This window comes from Hippopotamus amphibius, chromosome 3 (assembly GCF_030028045.1).
Source record: "Hippopotamus amphibius kiboko isolate mHipAmp2 chromosome 3, mHipAmp2.hap2, whole genome shotgun sequence".
Lineage (NCBI taxonomy): Eukaryota > Metazoa > Chordata > Mammalia > Artiodactyla > Hippopotamidae > Hippopotamus > Hippopotamus amphibius.
This window is the reverse complement of record NC_080188.1, coordinates 195,732,611-195,746,928: the sequence shown is the minus strand read 5'-3', so window position 1 is coordinate 195,746,928 and position 14,318 is coordinate 195,732,611. Positions and strand designations below refer to the sequence as shown.

At 42.0% G+C, this 14,318-nt stretch overlaps 1 protein-coding gene across 1 annotated transcript in view; it reads right to left on the bottom strand.

The window, feature by feature from the left end:
* Positions 1–10,510: 10,510 nt before the first annotated feature.
* Positions 10,511–14,318, bottom strand: part of NEK7 (NIMA related kinase 7) — a 166,523-nt gene continuing 162,715 nt past the window's right edge. Inside the window, exon 12 of the mRNA XM_057725476.1 lies at positions 10,511–12,802. The gene's annotated coding sequence lies outside the window, so the exon portion shown is untranslated. The remainder of the gene's footprint in view (positions 12,803–14,318) is intronic.

Sequence of the window (14,318 nt, the reverse complement as noted above, 5' to 3'; positions counted from 1 at the left end):
GCTTGGTTCTGCTCTGAGAGCTGCCTTATTGAGCCCCTGTGATATCGCTGTTCACAATTTCCTATACTGCTTCTTAGCTCCTCAAAGAATAAGGAAATCAATAAAGTTTCTTGTGTTTGTTTATTGCAATTCGGTATACAGTCACTTCAAAACCCCCTTTCCATGCTGGCTGTAACAGCAGAGGGAGGCTGACGGCAGAAAAGCATTTCTTTCTTTTCAAGCTTCGTTATCTCTGCCCCTATTCCCTGTGGCTGAGTACAGGATGACTTAGGAACACCGCACAGCGAGGAGGATGTCGTGATGGCTTCTGACATCCCTGCCTGGGATGATGAAGGCCAGGCCGGAGTCCCGGTGATCGCGGATCGCATGGGAGAGGGCTCTCTACAACAGCACGCGCTCCCCAGCAAATTTTTGGCTCTTTTGGATTTGAGAAGATAGCATTTCTAGCAGTAATTTCTACTTTTCTATGTTGTCAGGCTCTTCAACCACACAAACAATCATTGTTGACAGTTGCTGTGGACTCTGCCGGCCTGTGGCTATCAGGGGCTTCTCAATAAAGCCGGGCAAATGGCTACCGCTTAAAACACTAACCTTTTTCTTCTGCAGGGTTCTGCTTTAAGTCAAAACTCCCCTTCCGATTTTAACTTAAAAAAATGTCAAATCTGGCCCTCTGAAGAATTCTTTCTTTGAAAATAAATAGATATACTTGAGTTTAACTTCAAGTTAATTGTTTACCAAAATTGGGGTCAGGTTAGGGACCACTGCTCTGCACCAGTAAATCTGTAGGAAGAGGCAAATGTGCTTCTTGGGTGCAAAAACATGGCACTTCCTGCAAAAAAATCTACTCCTATATTCAGGGCTGGCAGCTAAATGTGTACTTAGTCCCCTTTCATTTCATTCTTTGCAGGAGGATTTAGCAAAGCTCTGGATATTCAAATTTTTCCTTTTAAAATTGAAGAAAAATCATTCTAGAACATAGAGCTCCTTGTAGGAAATGGTAGATGCCCTTGCTCTCGGCTGGAATACTACATCTACGTCGGTATAAGTAGCTTAACGTCAACCAAGAGACACTGAGAAGACACACATTGGTGTTCTGATGGCTCCTCACCAGGACTAGTAGCGATTACAAGGTCACCAAATGAAGGACAAGAGAGCATCCTCATTCCAGCTTCAGAAAAGAGCGAATCCATAGAGTCACGGATGTAGGAAACAAACGTATGGTTACCAAGGGGTAAAGGGGGAGGGATAAACTGGGAGATTGGGGTTGACATATACACACTACTGTATATAAAATAGACAACTAATAACAACCTCCTGTACAGCACGGGGAACTCTACTCAATACTCTGATGATCTATATGGAAATAGAGTCTAAAAAAGAGTGGATATATATGTAGAGCTGATTCATTTTGCTGTACAGCAGAAACTAATGCAACATTGTAAGTCAACTATACTCCAATAAAAATTAATTGTAAAAGAATAAACAAATAAATAAATAAAAAAGAAAAGAGCAAATTCAAAGGGAGAGTGAGCTAGTTGAAGAAGGGAATGCTTCTTGGTGACTGAAGATGTTAGAGCAGGAGCCAGGAACACACATGATAAAATTCCTAGGGGTGAATCAGAGCAATCACACAGAGATACAGTGAAGTTGGTACATGTAATTGATGCAATGAAATTGTGCCAATATAAGATGGGAATGTCAAGATTTGGAAAGAAAAAAGCCTGGAGTGAAACTGAATCACTGCCTAAAGGTACCAGTCACACACATCAGTCATTCACAAATCAAGCGCCTGCCTAAAGAGGTATAACATGCAGCTCATTGTCATGATTCTTACTACATTCTGCAACGTGGACCGATTTTAACTCCGTGGCAAAAGTGACAGGATACTGAAGTGTGATTTGGAGGAGAACCACGGCAATGACCAGACCAGTATAAACTGTTCAAATCAGCAACGATGCTCTGATTGGGAGTTTGATTAGGAGAGAAGAGGACAAGAAAGGAGGACATCTATTTCCCAGTATTTTAAGGTGTGTGTCTGCAGAGTATAATCACTGGATTTCCTCGGCCATTTCTAAGAAAAAAAAAAAAATCTAAATCAGTCTTGCCAGTGATTAGGGCAGAAAGGGTTTACACAGATGTTTCTTGGTCCGTTGTATAGTTTAGCCCTTACAAACATGTGTTCATTAAAATAATACTCACCTGCTGCCTCCTCTGTGTCCGTCCGAGCTAGACTGTAAGAAGATCCAGCATTTCCCGTCCATCTCCGGGAGTCCCTGCTGCTCTGGCCCCTTCCCTCACAGCCCTGGCTGTGTGGCCCCCTGGCCTTGAATGACGACCGCATCCTCAGTTTGTCCTGTATTTCACATAAGCTCCCTTCCTTCCCCTTGCATATTCTAAAAAGGGAGGAAGAGGTGTAATGGAATATTTGATTAAATTTGGCAGTGGCTCTGAAAAATACGGAATTAATCCATTATAGTTTTGTACTATTTGGTAGAACCATAGCTGTTTCGTTAGTTCCGTGGAAGCCTGGCTACCCACACTGAGGGAGAAAGAATGCCCAGGCTCACTAAACACAACCCAACACTAATGAGAACTTCTGGAGGAGTTGGACAACCCTGTGTTCCCTTGGACCACAATTTTTTACAAGCAGAAAACACCACGCCTTTTTCACCCAGCTGCCCAGGTGGAAGGCAAGTGGCCCTTGTAGGAACTTGTGGGTTTATGTCAAAATAAGTCTTGTTCTAACTCAGTGGGTCTATATTAGCTGGTAGAGATGGCAGGGTGTCCGTCAGCCATGGGCAAAGTCTAAGAATATGAGTCATTGGAGTTCAAAGAAGTTAATTTGCTCTCAGTCTACTTTTCCTCATTTTTAAAAGGAAGATAATTTTTCAAAGAAATATCTATCCTACAGGTCTAGTAGAAGAGCCAAGTGGGACGATGTCCTGTACTAGCATGTGAGGTGTATATAACATCAATGTTAACCATAGTAATCACAGGACGTGGAAAGTAGGTTCCAAAACAGTTTCCAATTTCCAGTCTTCACACTCAGGAAGAGGAATTCTTAGCCATCAGGCCGGTTCCCAGCTCCCTCAGCCCTTGCCCTTCCACCCTTTCCTGTCCTCTGTCCCCTGGCTCCCAAGACTCACAGCAGAAATGTAAATATTTTCCAAATTCACAATGTAATTGAAACCTAAACAAGGTTTTAAAAGTTCTCCTTTGCCTCCTTGTTTTCCATCACCCCCTCCTCCACCCTGACTTCCTTTCACTGAGTACTTCTTCCGATGCCTGAGCTTGAGTGATTAGATCAGGGGTACAGCAACCCCTGGGAATGGAGGAGCCTGATGAAGGTGGGGGGGGTCTGGATTGGTTAGTTTGCATATGAAAGGGTTGCCAGCAGGTGAGTCATTTGGCATCTGTAGGAACTGGCTGAACCCGGGAGGGGCGGTTTCTCAAGGTCAGCAAGACCCTGCATGTCAAAGCATCAGAAACGTAGAAAATAAAAGACCATGACTCATAAGAGGTCTCTGTCCTGGAAGCTCCCCCCTCTTTCTTACAGATACCAGCCACCCGTCTGTACTTTCCCTTATTTCCACCCCATTCATCTGCTTGTGAATAAATACTGTCCAATAGCACCAGCAGGAAAGTATATTTTTCCATAAAATTTACAGAGAATTTCGATGTAGTCTTTTAGGCACCAGGATAGTCATCTAAAACTGAAGCGTATGATATATGCAGAAAAGCACAAGCATCCTAGGCACATAGCTCTAGGAATTACCACAAGGTAACAATGTGCCTTTTTATTCTGACTACTTCATGCCACACTTTTTGAAACCTAGTACACATTTTCTTACAGCATAGTCTGACATTCAGGGTGTAGACTCTTGTCCCAGAATGTCTGGTTTTCAGATCCCGCCTCTGCCACTGCCCAGCTGTTCCTGGGGAGCATGACCCTTAACCTTTCTGTTAACCCTTCTCGATTTTCCCACCTGTAAAATGAGGATAATATGAGTAAAAACCGTGTAATGTTGTTGAGAGAAATAAAAGTGCCTAGAACAGTTCCAGGTATATAATCCACTGCTCAATAACACGCACTTTTATGTTACTGAGAAACAGTGCACAGAATAACGATCAGATTTTCTTGACGACAATACACAGTGATGTAACAGACGCAGAAGGCCCCTCCGGCTGCTGGCTTGTCGACCTTGTCTCACAGCTTTTTCAGATTTTACTACTTGTTAATAAGCCAGGCCGTTAGTCAAAATGCCTTTTTGTTTCTTCTCACTTTCATATCCTCAGTACCTAGAGCAGAACTTAGCACTTAACATGTGCCCATTCAATATTTTTGAAAGGATGGATAAACGTTCATTCCCTGCTTTTGCCATTGTACTTGCTTCTAGCACCAAACAACAAAATCTTTTCCTTGCAATCTGCTCAGGGCAGGAAAACCGAATGACCCAATGTGGGCAGGTCACCTGTAAGCCTAAGCTGGGATACAGACATGTCCAAATACCACCAATAATCTATTTGTCCAGGAAAAGAAGAAAGAATGAGTCAAACACACGTCGATCTATTTATTAAGCCTGAATCACGTTTTTGTGTTTGTAACTTGATTCTGCCCCGATCCTGTCCTATAGACTCCTGCCAGGGCTCTATGGGGGCCTAAATAAATATTGACAACACTGTGCAGCGGACACTGGCACCATGGCTGGGGTGTGCCTCACACCAGGTGCAGCTCAAATGGGGAAAGAGAGGCATTTTCTTTTTCTTTCTCTCTTCTCCTACTTCACCACAGATCACCTGGGAAAATCCTCCCTCCTCCCCATTCATTGGTGATAATGACCTCTACTGGTGGACCTGTGACCTGGTGAGGAGATGAAGCACAGAGACCAAGGGACACAGAGCAAGAAGAAGCCAAGCACCCAAAGTGAGGGATTCTTGGGAGAATGGCCAAAACGCCCGCTGGAAGGGGCCGTGCCCAGCTGAGGTGGAGGTGGGGCTTAACAGAGGCTTAGAAGTAGCTGACTGGGATTTGCAGCTGAAAATTAATGAGGTGGTCCCAGGGCTCTTTTGTATTTAATAAACATTGTGGTAGGTTCCCAAAGATGTTCACACCCTAATCCCTGGAATCTGTGAATATGTTACGTTATTCGGGACCTTGCAGATGTGATTTACATCAAGGTTCTGCGGGTGGGGAGAGTTTCTTCGATTGGATAAGACCCAGGTGGACCCAACATAGTCACACAAGCAGAGAAGCAGAGAGCAGAGAGCCCTTCCTGGTTGCGAGAGAGGGCAGCGGGGGAAGAACTTCACCTGCCTTGCAGGCTTTAAAACTGGAGAAAAGGGGAAAGTGGGGGTCCTAGAAACAGGAAAGGCCAACAGATTCTCCCTTGGAGATTCTGGAAGGAACACAGCCCAGCCAAGACTTGATTTTAGACCAACCAGACTCACGTGGGACTGACTTCTGACCTACAGAGGACTGTAAGGTAATACATTTGTCTTTAAGTCACCAAATTTGAGATAATTTGCTATAGCAGCAATGATAAATGAATATAAATATAGAGTTTCATCTTGGACCAGCACTAAGCTAAATATTAAAACTACAACAGTATACAAAGTAGACTTAATTCCTGCCCTAAGGAGGCTTACAAACGAGCATTTAGAGTCCTCAACCAGCTGAAATCTATAGAACAAATAAGTATGTGATAAAATGAGGTCATCTTGTTAAGGCACTTACCTTCTACTATATTAACACTGCAAGTCACTCTCTGAGTCATGAGACAATTTCTGAATCAGCCTTTCTAATGACAGTGTGCTCTTGACAAAAATATCATGTATTTGTGTAACTTCTTACTACTAAGATTAAGTAGCACTCAAAAACCAGAGTTTAAAAGGGGTAAACAATTCTACAATACTGTTTAGCAAAAACTGCCAGAGAGGATGAATAGCCAACAATTCATCCTCTCTTGGCAGAGATTGTGGATTCCAGTGATTGTGGAATTAAGTACAGAAGGCTGCCAGTTTTTGTCTAGTTTCATAAAATTGGTTATTCATGAACTACTATATATTGTATATATAATTTGTATATATGTATATCTATACTTGTATGTATAACTACATATATACTTGTAATATGTTGACTGATTGATTTGGGGTCACAAATGTATCAAGAAATGAAGCACATCCTTTTAATGTTTGACCTCAAAATTATATTGGATATTTTGTATTCAGACTTAATGTGTATAAAATACTAACAGGATGCCATTTCCTGAGAAATAAAATACTCTTTTTTGGTTGTCACACTATGTCACAGGAATGAAAGGCTAGTTACAAGTGGACAAAGCTACTACTGCTTCTGCAATTGGCTGAGCTGGAAAGGGTTCTTATAGGTGGTAGACTCCGAGAATGAACCTTCTATTTGACTTTAATAAAAGAACATTGTTTTAAGGACAACTATTCTCTATCATATAACTAACAGCTCTCAGTCTGATAACTTCCATAGCCTTGAAGGAAGTCAACTTAGCTCCCAATTTCCACTTCCACTGGTTCACGACACCTCTCCTGAGATTTCCCGACCTCTACATTACTGACATTTGGGGCTGGACAATTCTTCATTATTGAGGGCTGTCCTGTGCATTGTAACATTTAGCAGCATCTCTGGTCCTTACCCACTGGATGCCCATAGCATCTTCTCCCCACTCATCTTTACTCCTAGGTTTGACATCAAAAATGTCTCCAGACATTGCCAGTGTCTTGTGGGTAAGGCGGCAAAATCTTCTCGGTTGAGAATCACCAGTCTCAGCGGTGACAAGTGATGAATGAAAACTAAAATCACAGAAAAGAATTATCTTTGGAGGCATGAAGTCATCCTGTAATTCTTGGTTGTGCCTCCTGTTATTAACTTGAAGGAAACCTCTTCTGTTAGCTGGGCACGGGGGGATTTTCTCAGGGTTAACTTTGTAACGCATTGACCACTGATGTAGCACTGACCTTTCATTGCAATGATCAGACTCTTTCATCTTCATAGCCAGAATTCAGATAAAACTGTTAGTTTTTTATACACATGAAGTCTGAATACAAAATTAAAATAAAATAAATTCTGGTAACTTCTAGAAAAAACAAGAAACCCAAGAATTATATAAATAGCACATACATCATCAAGAGTGAGGATTTTTAAAAAAATCACTGAAAGGTAGGTGCAGAATTAGAAAGATGACAAAGGTTAATCCCTTGTCATGAAATAGGTGAATGACTAAAGTCATGTGGGAGGCAAATGTGCAATATCACATAAACTGTTAGATACATAAAATTCCATTTTTCTTTTCATAGGTTTACTCACAAAATGCATAGTGCCCATGGCGGGAACAAACAGTATGTTGGGGGCAGGGGGAGGGAAGGAAACGAATTCCTACAGGAACTGCTGAATTATATATCATTTCTTTTTTTAATTGAAATATAGTTAATTTATGATGGTGTATTAGCTTCAGGTATACAACAAAGTGATTCAGCTATATATATATATATATATATATATATATATATATATATAGCTGATTTTCAGATTCTTTTCCAATATAGATTTTACAAGATTTTGAGTATAGTTCCCTGTGCTCTACATCATTCCTTTTCCTTCTACAATTAGAGTGACTTCAGGTTGATTTACAACACATAAAGACAGGGATTTTGAACAGTAACGCATGCTTGGTGTTTTAAAAGGAAGAGTGTTAAAGAATCTCTAGATTCTCTAAACGTGGAATAATATATCCTGAAAACAAAAAGTCTTATACAAAATTTGGAATTAGTTCAGTTCTCTAAGACACAGATCAGAGGGTCCGCCTGCAGAAGCAGGGAAGCTGGCAGGTTTCTGTTGTTAAACTGGTTACACCTGTGAAACTCTACAAAGGAAACGTCATTGGCTAATTGGCAGAAGATGTATTTAATATTTAAGAGAAAAGGATAAACTGTACAAAGCCCAAGGTAAGCTGACATGTTACTACCACTTTTGTAGCACGGTGTCCTGGATGTACTGCAATAAGATTAGTTTCTAGATTTCTAATCACTTCTGGAATCTTGCAGCGTAAATTTGGGGAAAATGGCGTTTATCGAAAATTTCTTTGGACGAAATCAGCATCCTAGGTTGACGACTTAGCAGAAATACAAGTTAAAAAAAATCATCATTCTCTACACTTTGTCACCAAATACACACACAAAAAGGGGAACACAGTTTTCTGTAATGACTCGGATCAAATGTAAGTGTGCTCATTTTACAAACCTGGCATTAGACGTGTAATCCTAGATTTCAGGGTATAATCGTATGTTTAAAGAATACTAATGCCTCTTCTTACGAATGAGTACTTTTTGAATTGCTCATTGTTAAGTTACCAGGTGAATTCCTGTGGTTTAACCTATGAGAAGGCTGGATCTTTGAGCACAATGTACACAGGCACACGCACACACACACACACACACACACACAGGCAGGCTACATGTTCTTTTTGCCCTTAGGAGATTGAAATTTGATTTAGCAAGTTGGTGGACAGGTTGGCAATTGAAATCAAACTGCTCTCTGCCTCTCCAAGCAGGAGGCACGAGGGCCATTTCTTCTGATTGGCTACCGTCCCTGGAGCGAGGTACCGAGCCGGGGAGAAAACATTGTGGCCAGAAGCACCTGAGCTGGCTGCTGGTTCAATGGTCAGTATCAGCGGGGCTCTGTTTAATGAACCTTCTGCCGGTGTCCCCGCCTTGCTGACCACAGTGGGCAGCACCTGTGCCAGCGCCGAGGACACGGGATCCATTGGAAGACTAAATAATTGCCTCATTTTGCGGTACAAAGATAGAAATCTGATTTTTGTGTACATAAGAGCGAGCTTTCAATCCTTAACTGGAAGAGAGCCTCGCACAGAACACAGAGTAAAACAGGATAGAAAGAGATCGGGCGAGGCAGGCTGGTTCTCAGAACTGCAGGAAAATTGCTGAGGGCTTTATAGTCCAGAGATTCTTAGGCTCTGTGGGCAGACACCCACCCCAAAGCGTGCTGTCTCAGCCGCAGAGAGAAAGTAGTTGTTTTCATTGGTGCTTTTCCACGATAAAGTGTTTTGACAAATCAGTAGAAGCAGGGAAAAACCCCACTGATGTGATTTACACCTAATTTATCTCGTTATTGCTTCATTATTGTGGGGGAGACGCAGCAGGGCACCTCTCCCAAATGCTCTGTCTGGCACACACTTGAGAGTTTAAGAGGAAAATGGAAGTGACAGCCCTAACTCAGAATATTCATGTCATACTTCAATTTTCTTGAATTTCCTTGAACTGCCTTTCTGCTGGCGAGGAAAATCGTGAGGCAGTTGTGTCCTTTTAAAGGCGTGTTTCTAAATGTTACTGAGGTTAAAATGAAGGCACAGTTGCTCTGAAATAGTAACACAATGCAGCCTAAAATTAAGGAATTCAGGTGCTATCTACAGCATTCATGCAGATTTTCTGCTTTCTATATCGTAGTCCACTTTGTACCTGATTTTAAAGTGCATTATGCTTGTTTTTAAGCATTAGGATAAATCAGTCCTTCACTAGATACCCAACAACTCAAAACAGACCTAGCGAACTTTGAAACAAACTATGGTAATAGGTAGAACAGTAGAGAACTGTACCTGTGTTTACTTATTTCAAGTATATCGTGGATGGGAGATTATTTTCTCCCACCACTTCCAGGCTCTGCGACCTTGAGCAAGTCAACATTTTGAAATTAATTTGCCTAATCTTGTTAAAAATGGAGATAATGTTAACAGCTGCTTAATGAAGTAATGATGGCAATTTACAAAAAAAAAAAAAATTATATCTATAGGGGATGTATTGAAGCACCATGTCTGGGACTTTGCCCCCAGTGAATACAAATTTGAATGTAAGTACTTCCATTTCTCTGTCTCCTTGACCACCATGAAGAGACATCCTCTGTTGCTGAAGAGGGGCTTTCTTGGCACCTCCCCTTCCCCCCGCCCCGCCGGGCCGCTGACTCAGTGCTCAGGCCGCCTCTTCTCCATCTCAGGCTCATTCACTCACCAGGGGCTGCATGAAACATGCGCGCGAAGCAGGCTTTCCTGGCGTTTGTTTCTGCCGAGGTCCCTGTCAGCGAACCACAAGGAGAGAGGGTCAATAAAGAATGAAACAAATAACTTACCCACATTTTAGCTCTTTGACACAATTCTGTGTTTTCTCAGATGATTTCTCTGCAGTCAGTAGAGGACAGCATGAGACCTGGAGCAGAAAAACTAGAAAAAAACCCCACCCTTTCAGTGACTTTGGGAAACCCCTTTATCCTGTCTGGGCCTCAGTTTTCTCCAGTGCTAAATGGGGGCAATGACATGACCCCCCCACTAGGAATACTGAGCAAATATATGTAAATGGCAGACATCGCCTCTGCTTTCAGGGAGCTTATAGCTTTGCATGAAATGCAGGCATTAAATAAAGACAGAATATTTAATTATGAGAGTGAAGCCTGTTATAAAGGAGACACACAGTGTACTAAGAATATGTTTTAATGGTTAAGAATGTCAGGAAAGGCTGGGTAAAACATGGAGCAGAATGTTAGCTTCATTTTAAATACCTGATAAATGCAAGGTATATAGAAATATCTTATTTATCTGGATCTAGGACTCATACAATCATTAAAATAGAGAACTGTCTCATGCATACTCAGTTTCCTCCATTTCCATTCAAAATGCACGGTGAAGATAGCCTACAGTGTGAAATTCACACACAGATCTTGGAAATGATGCAAAGATTGTACTTCTTTCTCATGATAGAGGAAGTCCAATGTACATTCCAGGCTGCTGAGGACATATATGTAAATAATAAAAATAGAAATGTAAACCAATAATATGCATCCCTTAGGCATTGTTAATCAGGCATACTTGATTGTCAGAAGCTTTCAATATTTAATTCATCCATCCATTCATTTACCAAAAAGTATTCAGTTGCCTCTGTGTCAGGCACTTAACTTATCTCCATCCCAGCTTTAGGCAAAACTGCAAAGACGCATTTTCCCTTGTCCTTTCCAGACCCTCCCCTGTCCTCTTGCTCTAGGACGTTTCCTCTGGATGGGTCACCATCCTTCCTGAGCCCTCACACTGCAGTTTTCAGTGAAGGATTCCATTCATCCAAATCCCTTTTTAAATGAAAACCACTCATCCTACAGTAGCCAAGTCTTCAGATTCTTTCTGGATAGAGAAGCTTCAGCAGGGAGAAAAGTCCTCTGGTGAGCCTTCTGTCCTGGACGCTCTTGCCTTCACTGGTTGTCTTTTCCTTGGTCACTGCTGCTGTGGCAGGTTTCGTGATGGTGAGACGACAGCACCTGTACTTGATTCTCACTGTCTGCCCAGGGCGCCTCTGATGTGAAAATGAGGGATGCCTGTGAGAATCTGCCTGGTCCTTATGCGTGTACGGCCAGGGAGTGAGGGAGCTGACATCGCAGGACAGGGATCAAACCCTCTTCCGCTCCCCAGGTGGGCAATTCCAGGGATGCATTCTCTGGCCCAGAAAGTCTTTGTGGGACTGCAGACTCCCTGTGGGAACACCCTGTACTGTCTTTCCCTCCTTTCCTATGCAGGCTTTCTGGTCCCTCACTCTTATTCCATCTGATCGCCTCCCCAGATAAGTCCCCTGCATCCAAGGTAAGTTGATTGTAACGGCTCCTGGGCTGGGACTGGGGCACACCCAGGCTAAGGTACTTACTGATGGCATGTACATGCTTGAGTCACAAAGAGCAGGGCAGATTGTAAGATAATCCCAGAATGTGATATATGCTTTAAAGAAGTAAAAGACAGTAAAATGGGAGTGGTGGTTAGTGAGGTCTGGATGCCAGTGTGAGGGTGTGCGGTGACGTACTATAGGGTGGTCTGTGAAGGCTTCTTGAAAGACACCTTGAGCTGACACCTAAACGATAGGGAGAAATTGACTGTGGCAAAGTCTGAAAGGGAAGAGGTTACCTCAGAAGGTGAGATCCCTGAGGTGGCTTGGGCAGGTGCATTCTGGAAACAGAAAAGAACCTCAGTGCAGCTGCAGCACAGCGAATGGGATAGAGATTCAGATGCCTTTTCAGGCCTTGATAGAGTTTGGATTTTATTCAATTGGCGATGAGAAGATATGGAAGGATTTTGAGCAGAGAAAGTGAAATGATGTGATTTCTATGATGAATAGTTCATGCTGACTGATGCATGGAAAACCATGGGGCAGGTGCAGCAGTGGGGAGACTTGGGGTGTTGGATGATCGTGGTTTCGACCTCGGTGGCAGAGGGGAGACAGGAAGTCTAGGCTTCCCCTTCCAGGCAATATTTGGATTTAAAAAAATCAAGTTTAATTTGATGCCCTGCTGGCTGGGTGTGATGGTGCTTACGTTTCTGGTAGGGAGAGTCCCAGGCCCTTTGCCTGCGCTGGGGTGCCTATGCTTAGGAATCCCACTTTTGAAAGATTGTGGGTTCTTTCTTTTTACGGCTGCTCTACGCGGCTTGCAGGATCTTAGTTCCCTGACCAGGGATTGGGAATCAGACCCAGGCCCCCTGCAGTGGAAGCTCAGAGTCCTAACCACTGGACCGCCAGGGAAGTCCCAGATTGTGGGCTCTTAATTTAGGATATATTGCTCATGAAATACTGTATTCCTATAAATCGTTTTGTTTCCTTATATCAGAATAACTTCAGAAAAGTCGATGTGCCTCATGTGCCAATCTTGTCACAGTGCTGCTCTGAAGCACAGACGGGGTGCGGGGGCCAGGAGCAGTTCTGCAGACAGCAGCAGAGGAAAGCTCCTTACCTCTACCTGTAGGAGAAAGAAAGAAGAATGTTTTCTCGAGAAAACACCAACAGGAGTTTCATGATCCAGCTGATATGCAGTCTTAGATGAATAAAGATGAGCACCGAGATGAAATGTTAACTTCACAGAAAATAGCAGAGCGCAAACAATCAAGAGTAACTAACAGAAGAGGTGGGAACAACTTTCTTGGAATATTTGCTGCATGTTAACAGGTTACTAAATGAGAAGATCCTTATCAAAGTCAAAGGCACACATTTGATGGCAGGATGTCTGGATACAATTAAGAACATTACTGAAAGAACCCATTTGTTGAATCTGTTCTGGGAAATTTTTCCAGTTGAAATGAATAGGTCCACTTGCCTGCTTTTGGTTAGGTTATATGCATATATATGGATTGTTGGTTAATAACTTCTCCATTGTCATATTTTAATCTAAAGGTTTATTTTAGAATATCTTTTTTATTTTCTTTTTCTGTTTTTTTGTTTGTTTTTTAGAGTTCACACTATACATTGTGCATTCTGTGTGTTCCTGTTTTAATTGAAGTATAGTTGATTTTCGATGTCACATTAGTTTCAGGTGTACAGCCTGGTGACACAGTTATACATGAATTTTATATGTATATATTCTTACAGATTCCATTCCCTTACTTACCATCTCTGGTGGTCTAGTGATTAGGACTCAGTGCTCTCTATCAGCTTCCATTTCCTTACAGTTTATTACAAAATGTTTAGTATAGTTCCCTGTGCTATACAGTAGGTCCTTGTTGGTTAATTATTTTATATCTGGTAGAGTTTATGTGTTAATCCCAAACTCCTAGTTTATCTCACCCACCCCCTTCCCCTTTGGTAACCATGTTTGTTTCTACTCTGGGAGTAGATTTCTGTTTTAGAAATGAGTTTATTTGTACAATTTTTTTTTTAGATTCCACATATAAGTGATATCATATGGCATTTGTCTTTCTCTGTCTGGCTTACTTCACTTAGTATGATAATTTCCAAGTCCATCCATGCTGCTGCAAATGGCATCATTTCGTCCTTTTTTTACAGCTGAGGAATATTCCATTGTATGTATGTACCACTTCTGCTTTGCAATTCATCTGTCGATGGACATTTAGGTTGCCTCCATGTCTTGGCTATTGTGAATAATGCATGTATTTTTTTAATTAGTTTTGTCTGGATATATGCCCAGGAGTGGGATTGCTGGATATGTTAGTTCTATATGTAGGTTTTGAGGAACATCTATACTGTTTTCCTAAGCTACCACACCAATTCGTATTCCTACCGACAGCGTAGATGGGTTCCCATTTCTCCACACCCTCTTCCAGCATTTGTTATTTGTAGACTTTTTAATGATGGCCATTCTGACTGGTGTGAGGTGGTACCTCGTTATAGTTTTGATTTGCATTTCTCTAATAATCAGCAATATTGAGCATCTTTTCATGTGCCTGTTGGCCACCTGTATGTCTTCTTTGAAGAAATATCTATGTAGATATTCTGCCCAGTTTTCAATTGGGTGATTTTGT